Source organism: Varanus komodoensis, unplaced genomic scaffold (assembly GCF_004798865.1).
Source record: "Varanus komodoensis strain SLA01 unplaced genomic scaffold, ASM479886v1 scaffold17, whole genome shotgun sequence".
Taxonomy (NCBI): Eukaryota; Metazoa; Chordata; class Lepidosauria; order Squamata; family Varanidae; genus Varanus; species Varanus komodoensis.
This window is the reverse complement of record NW_025335505.1, coordinates 1,119,118-1,138,289: the sequence shown is the minus strand read 5'-3', so window position 1 is coordinate 1,138,289 and position 19,172 is coordinate 1,119,118. Positions and strand designations below refer to the sequence as shown.

At 40.9% G+C, this 19,172-nt stretch overlaps 1 pseudogene; it reads left to right on the top strand.

The window, feature by feature from the left end:
- Positions 1–15,146: 15,146 nt before the first annotated feature.
- LOC123021686 lies at positions 15,147–15,246 on the top strand (annotated as a pseudogene).
- The last annotated feature ends 3,926 nt before the right edge of the window (positions 15,247–19,172 follow it).

The window sequence follows — 19,172 nt, the reverse complement described above, 5'->3', positions numbered from 1 at the left end:
AATGTACTGGCCAACATAGGCTTCCATCAAGATTGCTTCATCATGTGGTTCAAAACATCTGAAACAGTCCAGGGTTGTTACATACAAATGGTTTTTTAAATGCATTCTAAGGGTTTTCAGGCCCATACAATGCCCCCCATGCCTCTCATGAATTCTTCCTCAATTTCTTTTTTGTGGCAGTGTCACATTTGTATCAATCTTAACAGTAGTATTGACTCAAGATTTGAGGGGCGTTCCTCTGAAGAGCTCTCAAATGCTGATGGGAGTCACATCTGGTGTCCACACCCCACCACCAGTGCAACTGCCAGCCACGCCATTTCCCTGCCCACTAGGTATGCATCAAAACCACTGTGTGAAGGGGCTCTAGGCAAGGATCCTCCCTGAATTCAGCCCACTTCACTTTGATTTGATTCATGAATCCAGAGAGGTTTGCCTAGCACGGACGTCATATTCTGTTCAGTGCCAGGTGAAAATCTTTTTATTTGCCCACCATTTTAAGTGATAGGAATTTTAATCTGGTTTTAACTGTTTACAGTCACATTTTGATTTTCCTGTTTTTGTTTTTGATTCTGTTTTGATTCTGTCTTCATTTGTGATATGTTATTGTTGGTTTTATGTATATTTTTAATTATTGTTAATTGTTGGATTGTTTGTTTTGATTTCTGTAAGCCATCCTGAGACACTTTTGTGTATAGGACGGGGTATAAATATTTTAAATAAATAAATAAATGAAATGTTCAACCCTGGCTTAGGAAGGGAGCCACACTAAAATGAAGTCCACAGATGTGGGTTGCCCAGGTCTTGACACAAAGGCTGCAAGTCACATGCGCAGAAGAGGTGCATTCACATGGGCTTGCTTCCTGGTAGTTGCCTACACAAATGCTCAGTGTGCTCAATCCCAAGTCAAGTTCACAGTCACAAGAAAATGGACCAAAGCCTGGGGAACTGAACCAAGGGAACTGGGTGGATTCCACCCCGAAACAGATAACATGCACATCCCTAATCCAGGCAGTAGAAAGGCGGTGCTTCTCAACCACCCAAGATACTCTTTTGCATAGGGCCCCTCCACACACTTCATATTTTGAATTAAAGAAATCTTCACCTCCCTTCCTGCACCCCTCAAATGTCCAGGGTTTTTCCATCAGGCTCTGTCTATCGGAGCAAAGGTGGAGCATCAGGATACATGAATGTGTCACCAGCCAGCTAATCCTTTCCCCAAATGCACAGCACAGCCAGCAGGGGGAAGTCACAATGTAACCAGTTCAAAAACGTCACAATTGGCTAACTGCCTGGGGTGTGGTGCACACTTCTTGTTAGTGCCTCCTGGCGATGCATACTGTCACAACAGTATCCGCCACTTACTTGGTACGTAATTACTAAACTGGGTTACTCTTTGTCTTTATATCATTCCCTACCTCACACTGTTAAATCAAACATTGACACCTGTTAAATTCTCTAACTTTTGATTATATTATTATTAATCTGTTCCTCAAGCCATCCAATGTGTTATGTTTTCCTGATGATTTCTCAATGTTTCTGTATTGTCCTTGTGTGCTTCTATATTGTTCTTGCATATCACCCATTCAAGCCTCATTCCCCTCCCTGCAATGCGTATGTGGCACCAATTCTGTAAAACACTCTGTATATGCTCTGTTCCTTTGTAGTCAGTCTTAAACTGGCTACCCTTCAGCGCTAGTGTAAGTTCAGTATACCTGTCTGTCATTAATAAATTGCTACATATCCCTTTGGATCTGGCCATTAATTCCTTGCAGGTCTGAAATTCTGATACAGGCCAAGCTGAAATTTCTCCACAGAGAATATTTGGTTTCGATCTTTCCACCTCCCTGCAAAGACACCCATTTGTTTTTAGGTGCAGGAAGCTTGATCTGGATTTGGGCACTTGTGTGGGAGAAATGGGGCTTGAACCCTTTCCACCCCCCTTCTCAGCATGGGCCCAAGTAGGACTGAACCTCTTACACATATTCAAAATAAAAGGAAAAAGATGGAACTATTAAAGTTGAATTGGAAAATCAAGTCTCTGCTGGCTTTCGATCTAATCCAGAACAGTAGTACTCAGACTCTGGTTTTTCATGCTGGTGAGGATGGGGAACCAAGGCAGTGCTCCCAAAATACTTGATACTGGAGCCACAAATGAAAGCGACAAGTACAGACTGGACGGACATTCAACATAGTGCATCATCTTCACTGGCCAAGTGGACACTTCCAAAAAACTTCAGAGTTGGAAAATACAGCAGCAGCTGGCATTTGCTGTTGTTTACTCCTCTAACAACAGCTCTTCAGTACCATACCAGTATCAGAATGGCTCTCATTGACACTTGTCCCCTTCTCAGTAGTCATTGTCCTGGGAGTCCCACCTGATCGGTTACACAACAGAAGAAGGAGGCAAATCATTCATAAACCATCTGTTTTGCATGCAGAAGGCTTCTATTTCAATCCCGGACCCAGAAAAGCACCTGCTCTGAAAATTTTCCCTAACCCTAACCCTAACCCTAAATATGAAACCCTATATATGTGTGTTATATGCTTATGTTTTATGCATATGGTTTATATAATGTATTATAAGGCTTTTAATCTTTGTAAACAGCACAGAGAACTTGGGTGGTACAGAAATGAAAATGAAATAAAACTTTATGAATCCTAAGCTCAGTGGATAGATGTTTTGACTTGTTTTCTATGTTCTTAAATTGTTTAGGGGTAATTGCTACAGTTACACACAATGCAAAGGTGGCATACAACTTCCTACTTAGTTCTGAACAAGATTGGTGATCTTTGAAAGTAAGGAAAGGATTCTAGAGCTGTTTTTTAGGAAAGAAATATTTTTTATATGAGGTCATTAGTCTATCAACTTTCAGTTTCATCAAAAAATTGAGATCCTATACTGCACCAAGAACATTTCTTCTCCTGTGTTTTCACTAAATAAATGGGATTGAGAGATGGTAGAATAATGCAATTACAGAAGTGAAAAAGTTCTTACGATTTTGCAATTAAAACTGCATTTTACTTGCTAAAAATACCTTGGGGAATGTGCTGTCTAAGAAGAGAAACAAAACTGGAGTGTGATGTTGTCTAAACAACCTGTAAAACACCATTAGTGGGAAATGACAAACACACAATCAATGTTTCATGTAATGAAATTCAAAGGCATATAGCATCATTTAGCATAATGCCACTCTGCTGCATAAAAGGACCAGTCCTTTTATTTTTAAAGACACCTATTAATTTATCATAACAGCCATCTCAATCTTCCAGAATTTTTTTTATAATCTTCAACCCATTTAGAGGGGCTCAATAAAAAGAAGGCAAAGAAAAAGATGAGGAAAGGAGATTAATGAACTTAGAATATGCCAGAGGCCAGAAGGTAACCCAGTTTTCATATGACTGGGCAATTAGCATACCAACTCAAGCCTTTATGGCATGGAATTTAAAATGCTCTTAAAAGGTTAGAAGTCTATATTTGATGTCAGTACTCTGTATTACAACCTGCCATTAATAAAGTGCTATTACACAGTTGAAAAGTGGGCTAAATCAAGATAGGAATTTCCTTGTGAATTATCAAAATGCAGCAGCAAAGTAAAAGCACACATATCACATTTATATGGTACAATTCAGTGCCATATTAGCTTATCCCAGAACTGTGCTTTGAGGTCTTTGCTTGGTCCTAAGACCTTAAAGATGCCGCCTGGACCATAAACATCCCATATCATATCCTAATTATACCTCCTCACCCCAAATTGTCTGCCAATTAAAGCATGCTTTCAGCCTTAGCCTTGCGAAGAAGCCTTCTGCAATGGGCCTCCTCCTCCTGATATACCCTTTTGTCTATTTGCCCCAGTGCCCATTTCCTATGGGAATTCCTCTTGCATCTAATCCCTCTTACTACCTCCTTTCCCATCCATGGCAGTGCTCTCCTTTGCCTCCCCGCCTTACTAACTAGAGGTACCACTAAGGCTTGTGCATCCAAAACCTCCCTTTTGAGAACCATAATTAAATGCCCTGAGGTAGAGGAAAGTCTTGACCTGACACTGAAAAGATAGTAAGGTTGACACCAGGTGGGCCTCAGTGGGAACCTTGTTCCATAATGGGGGTGGGGGCACCACTGAAAAGACCCTTCTCCTTGCTGCTACCAACTGAACCTCCCTCTCAGCTGGCAGTCGAAGACAGGCCCCAGAGGTTGATTGTAGTGTCTTGGTAGATAGTGGTTCGGAAAGGTGTTCTGTCAGGTGTTCTGGTCCCAAGCTGTGTATGGCTTCATAGGTTAAAAGCAGCACCTTGAATTGTGCTCAGAGGTATATAATGGGACGGAAGAAAAGCAAATGAGTGAGAGAGCTACGAGGGTCAAGAGGAATGCCTAGAGAATTTGGAGAAATGTGCAAGTGTAGGGAAGAAAGCTTTAGAAGATTCCCCAGATCAGCTACCATTTCCTGAGAAAGAGGGCAAAAAGGATATATGAGAAGTTTCCATTAGATTATGATAGGTAGCACCTCCTTTGCATATATTAGGGTCAAATGCATATGTTTGGGATTGGTTGATTGATGCTATATGATGCAAAAAGCAGTATTCATTCTTTGTTCAAGTCTTTGTTTGGGGATTCTGCTCTTTTTCTTAGCAGATTACTTGCTCTGCAGGAAAATAATAAATCTTGCTGCATGCCACAAACAGTTAATCACTTTATTGACCTCCAAGTCAATGAACCAGAGAATTACTTGCTAAATCTCTCACCTTCTGGTTTTGAGGTGAGAATGAAACTTCTATGATTTCTCCAGCAATAGGCAGCAAGTGCAAACAGGCCACAATTGGTGTTATGTGATCAGATCATCCGGTCCCTGTTATTAGTCTGGCTGCCATGTTTTGCACAAGCTGCAACTCCCGAAAGTCTTCAAGGGCAACTTAGAGTGCACTGCGAGAATCTAGCTTAGAGATTACCAGAGTGTAAGTCACTGTTAGCAGGCTATCTCTGCCTAGAAATGGTTGTAGTTGGACTACCAGCTGAAGCCACCGGGGCCTCAAGTGACACAGGTGTCCCAAGCAGCACCACCAAGCTACAAACCTGCTACTTCATTACAGATGAATAGAACACAGCAATAGAGAATCCTGTGAATAAACATGCTTACATACATTTTATTTCACTTGGTTTGAAATTAAATGTAAGTAAAATTTAAACTAAATTCCTTTATATTTTACATTGTTTGACATGTTGGCATTGTGTTGTTTATGTGCATATGTTTGATGCATTTGTTGTGGCCTTTAGCTAGTGCAATAAACTTTGGTTGACATTAAAAACAAAAAGTGGCTGTTCCTTGTGGGGGCTGCTGGGTTGCAAGAGCAGGCAGATGGAGGAAGAGGAAGGGAAAGGCAGAAAGTGACTGAGCCAGACAGAATCTGTAATCATCTGTTGGGAAATATGCTAAGTTACCACCAATCAAGGCAAATCCCCCTTGCTTGTTGCGATGTGTGACCCCCAGCCATTGTGTTCAGTGTGGCTCACTTCCAAGTAAATGTGCATTTGGCTGCAGCTTTAGAGAAAGGACAAACATGCACGATGTCCAAAATATTGCACAGATTATGGATTAATTATACAGAATAGAATTACTCTATTCTGTGTAAAACACATTCCATTTTACCTGAAATTCTTTCTTAGTAGGGGTTTACTTGGCAATTACTCATGGCTTGGAAACAGCATTGGATCGTGGGACCTTTTCTGCCTGTGTGCAGATAACAGTCAGCTTTGCCGTGGATGAGTGCTCCCGCCTCCTCTGTTAGTGCTAAATATAAAAGTTATGATCCCATACCCACTGTTAACAAAGCTCTTCCCTTTGAAAATATGAAGCAAACAGATGCAGCTGAAAGAAGGATGCTATCTAGACAGCCAAACCCTATCTGAGCTGACAAAAGATAAACGCATTAATACGAAATGGCTGAATAAGATGGCTGAGACTAAAGCTGGCACTCTTCCTGGGGGCTTGTAAGGTGGAGTTGCATTTAATAGGCTGACATTGATCGTGTCACCCTGCATTGCCCTTATATGAGCGGTTTCCATTTTACCTGAAATTCGGGCCCTTACAGTTCAAACAGGATATTGAATGGAAAGCAGAAGGATCCCATGAAAAGGCAAGGAAATGGCACTGTGATGGGAGATTAGAAAGAGGGATATGAAAAGTGTAGTGAGTGACAGGTGGCAGGCAAAGACCTAGTGGGAAATGAACTGCTTGTTTCATTTTTTGGATTTGCTCATACAATGCTTCCCAGCACTGAGACTCTGTATTATGTAGGGTGTGTCTCAGGCTGTACTGTGTACATTACAACATCTTGCTAGATTAGCACTCATGCAGTTACATCTGTGCACCTTCCCTTGGTGGATCACCTTCCCAGACATTGACCTGTGTGATTATTAAGATGCTTAGAGGAGGCCTCGCTGATGGTGTCATGGATTGCCATCCCAAAGCGACCTGGAAGCCATCCTCCTCTCCAGTGGCACCCATTTCTGGAATATTCTCCCCCTGCTTATTTAGGAGGCATCGACGTTGTCATGCCTTAGGAGACAAATATTCTTCTCTTTATGCATGTCTTCCCTGTGTGAACATGCTGCCCAGTTTGTTTGTTAATTATAGTGTTGAGTCTAGTGTTTCCATTTGTACAAAGGCTTCATAAGCTTATCATATATTTATTAAAATGTATTATGATTATTTTAATGTGTTTTAATCACTTACATTGGGCACAATCTAGTGTTGCAAGACACTGTCTAAGCATTGTCTAGAGCAGCCTTCCCCAACCTTGTGCCTTCCAGACACATTAGGACTGCAACACCCTGGGAATTCTGGGAGTTGCAGTTCAAATGTCTCTGAAGGCCAGTCTAGAGAGGTCTAGAGAGCCAATGTGGTGTAGTGGTGAGAGGGCTGCCCTGGGGACTCGGGAGAGCTAGGTTCTAGTCCCCACTTGACCACAAGGCTCACTGGGTGACTTTGGGCCAGTCACTCACGCAGCCTAACTTACCTCACAGGGTTTTTGCTGCGACAATAAAATTAAACTACTGTATATAAGTTGCCTTGCATTTTTCTCAAGTGGAAAAAAGGGGGGTATAAATGAAGTGTTATTACTGAGAGCCAGTCCCTTCCCTCTTCTCTTTTGATCATCAAAACCTGAGACAATCCTTCAAATTGCAGGTTTTTATTGAAACTTGACAGGTTACAGAACAGTATGAACTCAAAATAGCCTTCCTCTAGTGAAGGGAACAACGTCTGCCCATGTAAAGAGTTGAATCCTAACAGGAAACTTCCCCTCTGTCCCTCCCTTTCAGTAAAACCTCTGTCTCCAGCCTCAGGGTGGCTCTTGAAGCTCAAGGGCAAGATGATGGGAATGGCAAAAAGCCTTCCACCTGAGCTGTTTCTTTCTCCCAATCCTTCCTCACTGAGTTAAAGTTTGGGTCTCACATATGCTCCCCATTCCCTCATGAAAATCCTTCTGTCCCTTCCAAAGTAGTCCTATTTTCTCATTCTGCTGAGAATATTCACTAGGTAGCCTGAAACATTAAAGTCCTCAAATCCCTTTGAGTAATCCACCTTCTCCTCAGAATCAGACAGATTTATCTGAGCAGTCTGTAAGAAGCAAGAGGTGAGCCCAATCACTATGGCATGATAGATGGCCATAGGAAATGTCAGAATGCCAGTTCCAACCTTTGGACAATTGCTCTGAGGTCAGAGGTGGGATTCTGAACTCCGTAACTTCTTTCCACCTTAGCTGTTGGCCTGGAAAGAGCCGTACTGATGATGACTACAAGGTTGGCCTTGGTGACAGCATTTTATGGGGCAAGAAAGGGGGACAGGTTCTATCAGCATACGTAGTATTCTGGCAGCACCTCAGCCTCATCTCTTTATGTTCTGAGGCAAAATTTGGCCAGAAAAATGTTTTGCAGTCTGGGAGAAGCATGAAGGTAACCTACACTTTCATACTTCTCTGGCCTTCCATAGGATGCCTGACCCCAAGTATTCAGAGGGTTAGGACAACTACACTGGATTGTGCTGCCCAATATATTCTTTAAATTAAGTTATATTTAAATATATTAAATAGCAGTGCACAACTTGTACACATGGCCTTCTCCTTTTTGGGGCAGGCAAATTGTAAGCATGTAGCATAAAGGTATGCATATCCATGTAGGCAGTGCTTAATTTGTAGGGAATTTGTGCAAGTTTTCAAAGAGTATACTTTGAAAAGGCATTATATACAAAAACATGCTGCCAAATTCAGTGCATATGAAGAATTGTGTCATAAGGACAAAATAGCAGAACTGAAAAAATCTGCCTTCTCAAAAAATTTTTTAAAGTTACAACTCAGATGGATTCTATTGTAAAAGCTAGTTATGTTGTAGTATATTTAATGGCAAAAAGAAAAAAATCAAAACCATTTACTGGTGGTGGGTCTATTAAGCAATGTATGGAGAGTATGGCTGATATAATTTCCCGGAATAAAGGGGGATATTTCTAAAATCAGTTTGTCTCATCAGACTAGTCAGGAAAATGGAAGAAATTGGAAAATCTGTCAAAAGGAGTTTGGAGAGTAAAGCTGCTAATTTTAAATATTATGCTATGACGATAGATGACAGCACTGATGCTGCAAATACGACTTACCTTGCCATTTTTATTAGAGGTCTTGATGATGAATAAGTCACTGAAGAAATGGCTTATTTAGTGCCATTAAAAGACACAACTAAATCAAGAGATTTATAAGAAGCAGTAAAAAATATGATAAAGTGATTTTCTTTGTCCATTGTCAGCTTATCAGGTATAGCTACCAATGGTGCCCCAGCAAAGGTAGGTAAAAGAGGGACTTGTAAAATTAATAGAAGACAATGCAGTTGCAGCCCAAAACTCATGTTTGATGAAGGATCATTACCTAGTACATCAAGAAAATTTATGAGCAAAAGCTTTAAAAATGGATAGCGTCATGCAAATCGCATCAAGACTGTGAATTTCATATGGGCCAAGGGATTAAATAACTGTCAACCCCAGGAATTCCTTAAAAGTGTTTGTGTTGACTATGGCAACATCACTTACTTTTTGGAAGCCAGATGGCTTAGTCGAGACCAAATGTTGAAAAGATTTTATGATTTGCGAAATGTTAACAATCCGTTTATGGTAACAAAAACAAAATTTGTGCCAGAATTTGATGATGAAAACAGGCTTATAGATTTACCATTTTGAGCATATTTAACCACTCATTTAAGTGAGTTAAACATGCATCTTCAAGGTGAAAACCAACTTACCAGTGCAATGGTTCAAACCATAACGGTGTTCCTAATGAAACTGAAAAGATGGCAAGCTCAAATTAAGGCAAACATTTTTATATATTTTGACACATTGTCTAAACACAGTCCTTTGAACAGCAAAAAATGTGCAGCCTTACTTTTCAATCTGATACAAGAGTTTGAGTACAGATTTCAAGATTTCTGGGAAAATATTCAATATTTTGGTATGTTTGCGACTCCATTTTCAGTCTACATAAATATGTTACCTGCCAATTTTCAAATGGAATGTATAGAGCTGCAATCTGACATAGAACTTAAAGAAAAAAATGATCATGTCTTTTTAGAGGTCCTATTTTCCCAGAGACAAATATCCCTCGCTGTCTTATTTGTGTTATCATTTTTGACAGCACCTATATTTGTGAGCAACCATTTTCAGGAATGAAGCCCACAAAGAGTAAAATGGGAACCAAAATATCTGATGAGCACCTTGAGAACTCACTGAAAGTTGCAACTACTTCCATCAAACCAGGTATTGATGCATTAGTTTCTCAAATACAATGTCAAATATCCCACTAGTTTTATGTTGCCCTCTTTTCTTTTACTTTTATAGTCAAAATATCAAAAAATCAATGAAGTTTTATTACTTAGATATGCTCATTTTCTCTGTTAGTGATCGCAAACTTGGGACCTGCTCCATTATTTTAAAAGTCTTTCCGAACGGGTCGCAGCATAATTAGGATTATTATGTGAGGACTTTTTTTTGCTTTTCTGTGGTAGCAGATATCATGAAAATTATTCACAGACCTATTTTTGCTCATCAGCTTTCATCAGTGTTTGTGTATTTAATGTGTGGCTCAAGACAATTCTTCTTTGTCCAATGTGGCCCAGAGAAGCCAAAAAGTTGGGCACCCCTGTCCTAAAGTAACATGAGATTGCCTATCAGTGATTTCAACTTTAACCTCAGTGGAGCGGAAACAGCATGAAGAGGATCTTTAGAAGCAGAAGAAGACATGTAAGCAGCTGCTTTTTCCTTTACAGTGAATGGTAAAGAGGAAAGCAGAGGAGTTTCATATGTGCACATATGGTTCTGGATTGGGGCTTTCTATGCTGAAACCTTAATAGCTTTTTTTTCCTTTTTATGAACTTATAAATAAAGGCAAAATGATAATGTGGGCTGTAGTCTTCTCTCTCCTAACACAAATCTTCTATACATCTAAGGTGGTCTCACTATCCTTTAAAAGCACTCTATTTAACTATTTAATGAAACATAGAAACAGAGTGAGTCAAAAGGGGCCTCCTGGGCCAGCTAATCTGGTTCAGCTCCAGCTGACTCCACTCATGACATGTCCACCATGTAGACATCCAGCCTATCCTTGAACACTCGCACCGATGGGGCCTCAACGACCTCTCGTGGAAGCCCATTCCACAACCTCGGGGTCCTGACTGTCAGGAAGTGCTTCCTGGCATCTAAATGGAACCTTGGCTCCCTGAGCTTTGCTCCATTGCAGCGCGTCCTGCCTTCCTCTGCAGGGGAGAACAGGTCTCTACCCATCTCCGTGTGACATCCCCTCACATACCTATATGTTGCCTACATATCCCCTCTGAGTCTCCTCTTCTCCAGGCTGAAGAGACCCAGTTCCCTCAGTCTCGCCTCATACCTTTAAATGAATATTTAAAGAAATCCATTTTGTGAAGGTAAACAGACAAACCAACAAACAAACCCAGCACCAAATTTTCTTTTGAGTTTCTGAATCAAAGCTTTTGTGATGTAGAGTTTCTATTGACTGATGACAATGCTAAGAACCAATTGCTAAATCCAAGCTATCATAGTAATGAGGCAAATTTGCAGCTCTACCATCTGTTGCAAATACTGCTGAATTCCTGACTCAAGGGTTCTCATGTCTTGGATAGATTTAATGCTTATAGGTAGCAGCAGCACATTATCTGCTTCCCTCCTTTATACCCTGAATGCTGAGGCTTTTTGAGTTAATGGAGCAGATTCTAGAAGCCCCATACATTTCCATAAGGTAGGGTGGTCAACACTCCTTTTGCACCCTGAATTTGGGATTCCCCACTTCAGCAGCATCTATAGAGTCTATGACATGCCCAGAATGTCAACATTTGTTTGCTTTCTAGATAAATTTGATTCTTTTGTTATTCTGTAGCTGCTCTGGGAACTGTTCAAATCATTATTTTCTTCCAGTGTTGATGGAGGCATGTTCAGGGGATAAAAATGGCCTTGGACCTCTTTCAGTTTGCCCAGCCACACAATAAGGGTACTAAGGAAGCAGGGATACCTGAATGTCAGATCTTTCCATGAGCCAAACTACAGATTACATTAAATGTGTAGTTTACATGGTTCTTCCTAGCATACATGCAGTTACAGGGTTCCTGATATGGAACAGGACATCATGGAGCTGATGCTGCCCTTTTCCCTTCATAAGAAAGACACATAGCTGCCATTTAGAACATAGAAACCTGCTGTATTCCAATACAGGGTTCTTCCCATTGTTAGTTGCAGAGCTGATCCTGGAATCATCTTTTGCAAAACTGATGCGCTCCACTGACCCATGGCCTTTGAATTGGAAGGGAAGCTGCCACTGGCACATATATCGGCTTTCCTACCACCACCACCACCACAATCCCACAAGGCAAATAGCAGTTTCAGGGCAGAGAATGATTTCCATTAGGACAATGATGAGTGAGAAAAATTAAGCATCCCACCTCCAGTGAGGTTCCAGTCTGGGCTGAGCATTTTTCACAGATTCTTAAAGACCACCAAGTAGGTAACCCATGCAATTAATGTATTATGTACTTTAACTTCTACCTGGGCTATGAGACGGCCTTAGCAGCTCAACTGGCTGACCTCCATCCTCTTCTTGGCAAGAAGAATCCTTGATGATTTCTGCTGAACCTTTCAGTGGCATTTGATTGAATCTGGTGTTCTTTTGGATTTCATGGAGGTTTTCCAGAGAAGAGTGCTTCCCCCACTCCTCCAGTGACACTCATACATGGATTTCTTGGCTACCTGAGACATGTCTCTGGAGGTAAGAGCGAAAGCAGACCTCATTTTAAGTCCAGGTATGTCTTTTTGTTTTGTTTCTACTCTAGAATATGGGCAGGGATTCCAGTGCGGATCAGGACTGTAGCATGGTGGGTAGAAATATTTTAAAGATCTGATTTAGTTCCCCTTTACTTACTTTAGAGTTTTTAAAAAAGCTGCTTAATAAATATTTCAGGTAGTGAGTGCTTTGGCTCTCATTCTATGAAGCTTTTCAGGAATCAGTATTATTGAAGATGTTGTTTGGATTGAGCATTCACAAGAGTCATTCCTGGTTTTGGGGTAGGGTCTTATCGATATAGTAACACTCAACTCAACATTCTTGAACTGAAGCAGCCACTTCTGCCCTTGACTAGTGCTTGAAGACTGTAGCCAAATGGAAGAGAGAGAATTGGTTAAAAATGAATCCAACAAAGATAGAGAGGTGATTCTAGTAGGCAACAGCTGCAGTGCAGAAGAGATTAACTCGCCCATGGAAGATGATGATCAAATAATAAGCCTATCAGCTGGAGCAACAGAGACCCCTCCGTACTAGAAGGAAGTTGAATCCATACACTAACATGTGAAATAGCATGTGAATCAACACTTTGGCAAAACTTTTTTCCCACAAATACAGGCAGAAGAATGTCCTTAAATGTCAGTATCTGGCAATGGGCAAATCTATCCATTTTACTTTTTCCCACATCTACATTGCTTAAATCCTAAATCTGTTCCAGCCTGAATATGAAGAAAGTGGCAAATTTTGGTAACCAACCAGCCAGCCAACCAACCAACCAACAAATAATCCATGGCATTTTTTTCCATCCCCACTTGCTAAATGCAGAGCTATTCAACTATTCCCAGCACAGAAGGGACCATACTGTGGTCCACCTACCCTGCTTGTTTATTTATTATATTTAACACTCTGCTTTTTTCCTTCAAGGAACTCAAGGTAGCTTACATAATTCTCCTCCTTCTCTCCACTTAATCTGCTAAGAACAATGTGAGGCAGGTCAGGCTAAGAGTCCGTGACTGACCCAAAGTCACCCAGTGAGCTTTGGGGCTAAGTGCAGACTAGAACCTGGATCTCCCAAGTCCTAAGCCAACTGAATCTACATCTAGCTACATGGCTGAATGCACAGGAATTCAAATCTAGATTTTTAAGAGCTAGACACTCAAAACTCAGGGCCTGGAGGGACAAATCACATGCAGCTGTTTTAATATCAGGAATTTGAAGACTTGTAAATGAAGAATTCATACATTTTGATGCATTCTTAGCAAAACCAACAACAACCCTACTTGGAACTCTGTCCCATTCCTAGAACTAAATATTAGCAGGGCCAAATAATTTGAAATACCTACTTCCGGCTAAGGATTTTAAAAAATGCACATGTGTATTTCATCTCCTTATATAGCACCATCAATCTTGTTAAAAGGCCTTTTCCTTTATTCTCTGAGCAACCAGATGGTGCTACCACTCAGGATGAACTTTTCCCATCCTGACAACATGGGGAGCAGAATGTGACCCTGTGTATGGACTATAGAAATTGTTTTCCTGAATTATAGGACAATTACCCAGTGCCCTTTAAGTTGTGTAGCACGTTCTCTGCTATTTGTTCTCCTATCCTCCCTCCCTCCCTCCCTCCCTCCCTCTCTCTCTCTCTCTCTCTCTCTCTCTCTCTCTATATATATATATATATATATATATATGCATGCACATGGTGGGCATGTCATGAGCGAGCCGGCTGGTGCTGGAGGTCAGACTAGATGGCCTGGGAGACCCCTTCTGACTTGCTCTGTTTCTATGTTTCTCTATGTTTTTCTGTGTGTGTGTGTGTATTGTTGTTCTCTCTCTCTCTCATATGAGAGAGAGCAATAAGAATAAGAATGAGAGAGAGAGAGTCTGTAATGCAGGTAGACAGTGTGTATTTTGATGTGTTTTACAGTGCTCTTTCAGCTTTTGTGTACATATTTAATGATATAATTAAAGCAGGGAACTCTAAAGCAGGGCACATGGTTGAAATTGTCAAAATAGTCATTATAATGGAAAAACAAATATATGTGTTATACAGTGAAACATATAAGCATGCATGTGCACAGAAATGTGAATCCGCATGCAGACAGACAAAAACATATCTAGTTCAGACTGGAGAGATTCTCAAAGTAAATCTCAAACTATTCATAAGTTAGGATAAATGAAAAGCAGAAACCAAAACTGATAGATTCACCTGTTTGGGATTCAGTCTCACACCTCAGCCCAATCAACGAGGTTGCACTACTGGATGTCTTTATTCACTGGAGGGAAAGGGAGGGATTCTCATCAAGCAATAGAATTCCATAGATTCTAGCTAGCTTATTTCTCAAACCCAATTGGGCAAGAATTCTACTTACATCATTCTCTCCAAAAAGCCTGTGGGGGTTGGATTGGGTTGGGTTCAGGTTGTTTTTTGTTTTGCTATATTTACATCCTGCCTTTTTTCTTCCAAGAAACTCAAAACAGTTTACATATTCTCCTCCTCCTCTCAACCATAGCATCACTACAACTAACCTGTGAGGCATGCTGGGAGCTCCATAACTGAGTGTGGACTAGAACCCAGGTCTGCACTCTTAACCATTACACCACACTGGGAAAAGTTGGGTCATGAGCTGAGTGTGCTGCATACAATCATTAGAGCATGATATAAAATCACCCCATGATACTTTTTCTTCACCAAGCCAATTTTTATCATCCTTGTTTCCATCTTTTGATTAGCTATGGTGCTGTTCACATGTGCCAATGTATCACCTGATTGGCATATGTGAACTACACTTAATTCTGTATTTCACAGCAACAATGGATGAATATGTTTGCTTTGGCAGCACATATCCTGAAATTGGAATGATGCAGAGAAGATTAGCATGGTGCCTGAGCAAGGCACACAGAACCAGGGAAACAAGGTTCAATTTGGATGCCAGGAAGTACTTCCTGCCAGTTAGGACCTTGAGGGTATGAAATGGCCTTGCACAGAAGGTGGTTGATGCCCCATCGGTGTTCAAGGACAGGCTGAACATGCACATGGTAGGCATGTCATGAGTGGAGCCAGCTGGAGCCAGGGGTCAGACTAGATGGCCCCGGAAGCCCCTTCTGATGCATTCTGTTCCTACAAATCTTAATAGAATAGAGCAGCTTTCTCTATTGTGGGCGAAATGTGCTTGAGTCTACTTGGAATGCTTGGCAGTTGTGTCCCCTCAGTGACAGACTTTTTAGACATGCAAGTCATCAGCTAATCGCACTATCAATAATTGAGGGATGCCTCTGCATGGGAATCAACTCTCCTTTGAACTTTGGTACATTATGCATTTCAGTGCACCACAAAGAAACAGCTGTTCTCACAAAAAACATAGCCTTGGTTTAGATACATGACCATACCTTAAAGTGGAAATACAGAAGCACTTCACTGCTTGAGTAAAAATGGGTAAACTACAATGGATGATGGAGGGATATTCAAGCGGTCCTTCACAATATGCATTTCTTATTCCTTCAGTCATGTCTCTGTTTCCTTCCTTGTTCAATGATTGTCACAGTATGACTTAAAGGAGTTTAATAAATCCAGAGTACAAAGAGGTATATAATGAACCTGTCAGAAGATTTGCTTGTAATTTGCTTGAAAGAATATTATTTCCTAAGAGTGGAGTTGCTAGTTTCTATGGCCACATAATTCTGAGAGATTAACTTCTGTGCCTTTAAAATGAGGGTGCTGAGAATTGGTAAGATGAGAGACAGATGGGCTACTAATGTAATACCTAACTGAAGAGACTTAGGGTGCAAATACAGCAAATTATCCAAATCAAATAGGAATCAAATATTTGACAATGATAAAAACCTCCTACCAAATGAGCCCCTTTTCCTACTAACTGGCCCTTCTCCATTAGCCATTGGCACAGCAAATTCCTGGTAATAAGGGCTCCCACTCCAGCAGTGCAATCTCACTGTCTTGTCTTTATCTTGATTCGTGAAATGCCCTCTAGGTGGGGTTTCCTTTGAAGATTGTCAGAAGCTGCACATGATCTGAGACTGATTTTTGGTAATCATATAATACCAATCCTACCTTGGTTACCCATTCAATTTGGGCTTAAGTCAAGATACTACTGCTTGCTTAAATCCTGCTACAAAATGGGCCTGTGATACTTGAGGAACTATCCTCTATGAATAATGCCCTACTCTTTAAGATCTGGTGCACAGCTCCATTTTCCATAGAATTGGTGGCCACCATTCAGGGCTTGATCAGCAGTGACTCCTGTATCATAGAATCATCAAATACTAGAGCTGCAAGGGGCCATGAAGGTCATCGAGTCTAACCCCCTGCTGTTGCAGGACGCCATGTTCCACCATCCCACTCAGATGGCTGTCCAGTTTCTTTTTGAATGTCTCGAGTGTGGGAGAGCCCACCACCTCTCTAGGCAGCTGCTTCCACTGTTGTATTGTTCTGACAGTGAGGAAGCTTTTCCTGGTGTCCAGCCAGTGTTCCCTCTGTCCAGGTTACCCAGTCAAAAACTGAGATTAAATTAGATAATGATTTGAATTGTCTAATGAAATCCACCAACACTGGGACCCTGTCCTTTTTAAGCAGGCCTTAAATAGCTCATTTGTATTATTATTTATGGTTGTAATAATCCATTTATGTGCTGATTTCTTATGATTAATTGCTGTTTAGATCCTTCTACCCCACCCTACATGTTTAATGCTTTTACTGCCCTTATTCATTGTTTCATTGAATGGTGTGATGGAGGCCTTTCCATTCCCCTTTTTTTCAGCCTGCTTTGACTCAGAAGAGTTATATTTCACACAAACAATGAACAAGCATTGCCGGTGGGGTATTTTATGTGTAATGCAACATGCGTGACTCTCAGCTTACACACCAATGAATATAATTATATAAAATCTGGAATAATGAAAAGGTGAAACACTAAAGAACTATTCCTGCTTAGTGCAATGCTCCACTAAGAGTCTTTGAAATGCCAGTAATATTTCAGTACTACTCTTTCTACCATCTTTTAAAATACAAAACTAAAAATAAAGCCATGCTTTTTGTTGGAGTTGCTGTCAGCTGACTTCTGGCATCTTCTTGAATATTGCTTTTGTTTCATCTCAACACTTTGTAAATTATGACTTGTGGCATAGAGGATTTTTCTCCACAATGAGATTCCATTTAGATGTAAATGGGAAGGGCCAGAGCTGTGTTCCTGGTTATATTGATGCACCGCATGGGCAATATATTTTAGTTACAGGAGTACTGTAGTCACCTCTGCACTGCAAACCTATGCATATCACCTTTCTGAGACATACTTCTAGGTAAATATGATTCTGTTGGAATGCAGGTTTAGCATACTAATGTTTGCCCAAAACAGATGAGATTAGGACTAAGGCGTTTGTTTCTGCCTCACATGTGATTTCCCATCCAGCTAGGGATGTGCATGTGTATTTGTATGCATAAAGCCAGTGGGTCAGTGGTTCCTAAAAGCTGAACTCAGAGTTTCAGCCCTCAGCCTTCGGCTAGACTGCACTCCCCCTGAAAGACCAAGAGTGCCATTTGGGTGTGCTCCCGGACTCAGCACTCACTGCAGACATTCAAGTGCCACAGTGGCCAGGAGTACTTTTGGCCAACTGGGACTTGGCCTGGAGGTCTTGTGTTAGTCATTCCTGCTCTGCTCACATTCAGGCTGCTTTACTCCAATTCATTTTATGTGGGGCTGCCTTGGGAGATGGTTCAGAAACCTGAGCTGCTGAAGAATACAGCTCATTTGATAGCAATACTGCACCAATCGTACTGGTTGCTAGCATGTTTCTAAGCCCAGTTTAAAGTCCTGTTTATAACCATTCAAACATTTGTCTGATCCCAAATCATTTGACTGACTGACTCCCGTAACTCATCTGCCTGTACTTTGAGGCCATCAACAAAGGCCCTTCTCAGCTGTCAGTTTCCAAGAGCACTTGAACTGGTGGTGTACAAGGGAAAGGACCTTCTGACTGATAGCTCCAGACCATCTCTGCCAACTTCCATCAGGATTTGTCAGACTCCCTTCTTCCCAGAATTTCAGAAAAGCTCTGAACATTCACCTGATTTCACTGGCCTTCCCTGTTGGTTTTTATTGCTAAGTTTAGCTTTTATTATTTTGAACTGCTAATCTCTATTGTTATGGATTGTATTGAACATGGGTTTTTGTTTTTCTTGTGTCTTTCTTTCTTGTATCTATTTTGTGTGTGTCTCTAATTTAGTCTGCTACCTTGAGAAGGTTCAATCTTTAAAGGTAGGCTAGAAATAATTTTAGATAAACATCTGGGGATGGGGACAGCTGTAGTCCAACAACAGCTGGGAACCGAAGACTGGGAAGCACCAAACTAGCTAAATCAGGTAAATTCAAGCAAAGGTCCACCTGAATACTGAATGACACTATTTTCCTTTTAATCTGCACCTAACACTTCTGACATGGCAATAGGTGCCATAGACATTTTCTGCCTAGTTCTTTACAAACTTGCTCAAAGTATGAAGTACATTGCTTACATTATCCGGAAGAATGAATTCTATAAGCATTCAAAATCTGTAGGATGTAAATGCATGAAGGGAAGGAATGCTGTAGCTCCAACCCATCTCCATGTGTTTTGTCACCCTCTACTCATGGAGGGTGACGTTCCAAAGAGGATACGTACCTTGTGATTGAAAATGCTGGAAAATATTACATGTTTATAACATGACCTTCCCTTTACATTTTGGCATTGATTTTAACCATAAAATTTGGATTTCTCTAGTCTCTGTTGGTCTCTTTTTCTTGCCAAGAACTGAAAGTACCAGTCGGAGAGGCTGGAGGAGGGCAGAATGATGCAGTCACTTACCT